The following is a 5,203-nucleotide window of genomic DNA, read 5'->3' as shown; positions in this document are numbered from 1 at the left end:
CAATAGTCTTGAGACTCTTTCCAGATTAGATTCACCCTTAGGAATGAGAGAGATGAATCCTTCCTTGCAAGTGTGTCACACAACACCCAGAACCCATGTGACACAGGTCAACAGCCAACCCGACCCTAGGCTGACCAAACGTGAGGAGGTTAACCAAAACTCCCCCTCAAATTGACAATCATGGAAACTCCACACCAATATCCATGCATTGTACACAAATGTCTCAACATGACATCCACCATCCCTTACCAGTGGCAACTAACTCCTCCAATCACACCAATCAGACTTCAGCTGACCATAAGTACTAGTGAGACACACAACACCAGTCAATAGTAGATATGCATTGCCAGAGCATATTACCTCAACCAACCTCTGAATCTTCATATTCTCACTCCTAGTAAGAATTGCCACTTCTGAACGTGGTGTTTGAATAACAAGATTCATGGTTCTAACCCCCTTAACTGATATCACAGTCAGGTTACCCCATTATTGACTGCTAACATCCAGGAGACTTGTCTTCCAACACACCATAGTACTTCAGGGAACAACTATCCAACCCTGATCAAACTGCAGGGAGATGCCTAACAGCAGGAGATGGCACAATGTCACATCTCAACCAGCTCAACTTCTAGGGATGACCTTCTTGAGCACACACCCAGTTGACCCTGCTCTTGTCAACTTAGCACACACAGATGTCTCCTCTTCCAGGTCAGGAGTAGGTTCCAAACAGAATTATCCCATTGTTTGGACCCTAAAAACATCTGCTCTTCAACCAGTAGCTGCATACTTGTTGAACAACATGTTCTATCATCATATAGAACATTGGTTCCACCTCCTTGGAACAAACCTTCCTTGAAGGTCTTCAAGGTCTTCATATACACTACTCAAGAGAGTAAAAGAATCAGTGATTAAGTGATTCTTACCATCCTGAAGTGAGAACGTCATGATGAGTGGACTTGAGGAGACTCAAGCATCTTTGACATCTTCAGTAGATTATGATGAGATCTTGAACACAGCAGCCTTTCATCCACATGAGGGGAAACTACATCAGAGGTTGAGTTTTGCCAGGTATTATGCAGCGGGAATCATAATACAACTCAACTTATGAACACACACTTCACCAGATTTGCCTTCAAGACCATACCGGGTTTGAATGTGATTTAGTACTGGCACAGCTGTCCCACACACAGGCCAATTGCCAACCTCCAGAGACAGGTACACACCATTCCTGTCATGAACAGTCCATCCACCTACTTCAAGGGACCATTCAGGGAATTACAGGACCTTACACAGGTTCCAGCATCAGTACTAACATAACTCCTTGCCAACTACCAGAAAGTATCACCCATGGATCTCATCCAGAGACAGAACAAGATGCCTGCTCTGATACCAATTGAAATTCTGGCGTAGTCAGTATTCAGATGTTCTACATCAAGTCATGACATCTGATCTAACATTGTACCTATTACAACAAGACAGTTATTACACTCTGTACTAATGTGCACCTTTTCACAGTGTCACGACCTCTCTATTCACTTCTGTTGTTTTCCTACACAGATATCAGCAAGATGTCTCAATCCTGTTTTGGACATTATCTGTTACATTGTTCCAGTTTGTTGGTCATATACTTGTATTTCCTAAATTAAAGGTTGTAACAAGTTAAACTAATCTCCACTTATTAAGGAGCTAACAAATAGATTATTTGCCAGGTTCATTAATTGTAGCTTAGTTGTTAGTTTCCTAGATTTTAGATCAGCTGGTGGATTCCTGAAGAATAGCCTGAGAAAAATCCTGAAGCAGAAAAACTAACCATCCAACAATTTAGCATATGCAGTCAGGTGTGAATGTCACAACATTCCGTTTGACATCCAAGTCCAGAACCATATGCTAAGTCTGTTTGGTTCCTGAAAACAGACTGTGCTAAATTTGATGTACTGTAAAAGACCAACCAGTCTCTACTTCAGTATCAGCTTACTGGAAGAACTGTCAAGACACCCAGTTTGACAGTTTCACAATGATCTTTTGGCCAGGTCTGTTATGCTTTTGAAAACCAGACTTCACTACATACTGAACTGAAATCATCAGCTTATTATACAGTATGTGCTGTTGTTGATGAATGTCAAAACATTCTGCTTGACATTCCAACAGAAGGCTATGTATCAGGTCTGCTATTATCTTGCTGAACAGACTGAAATACATGCTCAGTTGTGGCAGACATGATTATATCATACAGAAGGAAAACAAACACAGGAAATTGTTAACCCAGTTCAGTCCAACATGACCTACATCTGGGGGCTACCAAGCCAGGAAGAAGATCCACTATTAGTAGTATCAATTCAGAGTTAAACTCCCCCGTTTACAACTCATCACTTAATCCCTACCCAATGCAATCTATACCTAGGAACTCCTAGATAGAAACCTCCAGTTTCCATTCCTATCACTACAAATACAATGTAATGTTACCACACCTTGAACTTGCTTCACAGCTTCATTCAAGAACAAAATCACTCTTGCCTACAGGCTTCGAGTTACAAACACTCTCAGGTTTTACCACTGAGAAACACATGGTAACCTTCCCACAGATTGGGAGGTTTACCTTACACACACCCCTAAATTTTCATTCTAAGAGGCTTACAAAAACTAGATTACAATCAGCTATTTATAACCTAATCACCCAACTGGATTTGGGCCTTCAGAAAATTGCAGCAAACTTGTTCTTTGCTGTTGCAACTTCAGCAGAAAAATTCTGCTACAAACAAGGTCTTCAAGTTCCTAAACTCTCTCCATATATATCTCCATATTTAGAGCCTATATATATTCTGATTTAGTCTTCAAGACCTCCACAAGGGAGTTAGGATATTCACCAGATATCCTTGCTGATCCCATGACATATACTGAATTAATTAATTCAGTTTCCTACACATGTGCGATGTCACAGACCTGATGTCGTGACATCGTACATGACATGTTGGTCCAGATGTTGAATTTCTTCAACCCAACATATTAAAACATCTGAGATGATTACATTATTTGTTTTCTAAAATTACTGCCAATCCTAAGGAATCAACAATGACAACAAAATCAGTAGGGATAAATAACTGACCTATCATAACAGGGACATCTTCTAAAATGCCTATCGTATACTTAACAGATCTATCGGCTAACTGAAGTGACATCTTAGTAGGTTGTAATTCTCCTAAGTTTAACCTCTCACAAACTGCTAGAGGCATTAAGCTCACATTAGCTCCTAAGTCTAGAAAAGCTTTTTCGATGACATGACTTCCCAAAAGACAAGGAATGGAGAAATTTCCAGGATCTTTATCTTTCTTGGCTAACTTATTCTCGGAAATAGAATTGTATTCCAAGGGTTTCAGATCGTCGAGTCTACGTTTGTTGGTAAGGATGTCTTTGAGAAACTTGGCATAAGAAGGTATTTGGGTGATGGCTTCTATTAAAGGGATTTCTATGTGAAGTTTTTCTATAAATTTAATAAATTTTTGATACTGGTTATTGATCTGGGTTTGTTTGTGTCTTTGCGGATATGGTATAAGTGGTTTATATGGAGGGGGTGGTACGTAAGTTTTATCTTTAGGTTCTTCTCCTTTTCTTTGACCTTCCTGGTTTTCAGATTCCTCTGGTTCCTTTACTTCGTTCGTGGGTTCGGTACATTCCTTAGAAGTTTTGGGTTCACTCAATCTTGGGTTTGGTGGCTCATCATAAGCGTTCCCACTTTGTAGGGTAATGGCATTGGCTTGCCCTCTCGGATTCTATTGAGGTTGTCCAGGGAACTGTCCTCCAGGTGTAGTCTGGGGGGCTTAGTTTAAAGCTACCTGAGAGATCTGGGTTTCAAGCATCTTAGTATGAGTAACTATTTGGTCAACCTTGGTTCCTAACTGGGTAATCAGTTTGTTAACGTGAATGTTTTGGTTCATGAACTCTTTATTTTGTTGGGTTTGAGCAGTGATAAAATTTTCCATAATTTTCTCAAGGCTCGGCTTTGGTGGCACAGGTTGCATAGGTTGATTTGATCTTGGGGCTTGGTAACCAGTTTGTCTCGGAGGTTCATTATTTTGGATAGGGTTATTGTTCTTATAGGAGAAGTTTAGGTGATTCCTCCATCCAGGATTATAGGTATTCGAATATGGGTTCCCTTGGGTGTAGTTCACTTGCTCAGAGTGGGTTTCGTTTAACAGACTGCATTCTGCAGATTGGTGTCCTTAGCTTCCACATATCTCACAATCCGACAAAATTGCGACTGTAATATTCGGGTTTATGCACATATGCTTGACCTTGAGGGCTAATGCGTCCATTTTAGCTTACATCATGTCTATATAGCTTAGTTCATGTATTCCTCCTCGGGCTTCCTTCTTCTTAACTGTCGCTCGTTCGACTCCCCATGATTGATGGTTTTAAGCCATATATTCAATGAGGGCACTAGCTTCAGGATAGGGTTTGTTCATCAGAGCACCGCCTGCGGCAGCGTCGATGGTCATCTTAGTGTTATAATAAAGTCCATTATAGAAGGTTTGAATGATTAACCAATTTCCTAAACCATGATGTGGGCATGCTCTTAACAGCTCTTTATATCTCTCCCAAGCTTCGAACAGTGATTCTCCTTGGTTTTTGGTAAATCTGGTTATATGGTTTCGAAGAACGGCGGTCTTACTTGGGGGAAAGTATCTAGAAAGGAATACTCTTCTAAGGTTATCCCAAGTCGTAATGGAATTGGGTGGAAGGGAATCTAACCAAGATAGAGCTTTATCTCTGAGGGAAAAAGGGAATAATCTTAAACGGATTGCCTCAGGAGAAGATCCATTGGTTTTAAAAGTGTTTGCTAATTGGAGAAAGATTTTTAAATGTTGGTTTGGGTTCTCAGTAGCAAGACCTGCGAATTGTCTTTGTTGCACTAGTTGCAACATAGATGGTTTAAGTTCGAAATTATTAGCTGGGATGGTCGGGTTTACTATACTAGAACAAGGTTCTTCGTTGGATGGTTGAGCGAAATCCTTAAGAGGTCTTTGGTTTTGATCTTCGGCCATAGTTCTCCTAATTCTATGGAAGAATAAACGTGCGCGAGCGTAACGTTCAGGTTCCGCCAGAGGGTATACTAAACTGCTTGTGCTGCGAGTTCTTCGCATTGACCAGCGGGTAATAACCTAAGTCTAAACGATATAACAACAGGGTACGAAATTTGACGAAATTG

General features: G+C 40.6%; 1 non-coding gene across 1 annotated transcript; it reads left to right on the top strand.

Annotated features, from left to right (window-relative positions):
• Nucleotides 1-4,548: 4,548 nt before the first annotated feature.
• LOC127109497 (small nucleolar RNA R71) lies at nucleotides 4,549-4,655 on the top strand. Its single transcript, XR_007796775.1, has one exon. It is a non-coding gene; the product is annotated as a small nucleolar RNA R71 (small nucleolar RNA).
• Nucleotides 4,656-5,203: the final 548 nt, after the last annotated feature.

This window comes from Lathyrus oleraceus, chromosome 7 (genome assembly GCF_024323335.1).
Source record: "Lathyrus oleraceus cultivar Zhongwan6 chromosome 7, CAAS_Psat_ZW6_1.0, whole genome shotgun sequence".
Lineage (NCBI taxonomy): Eukaryota > Viridiplantae > Streptophyta > Magnoliopsida > Fabales > Fabaceae > Lathyrus > Lathyrus oleraceus.
This window is presented reverse-complemented; position numbering and strand designations above follow the sequence as displayed.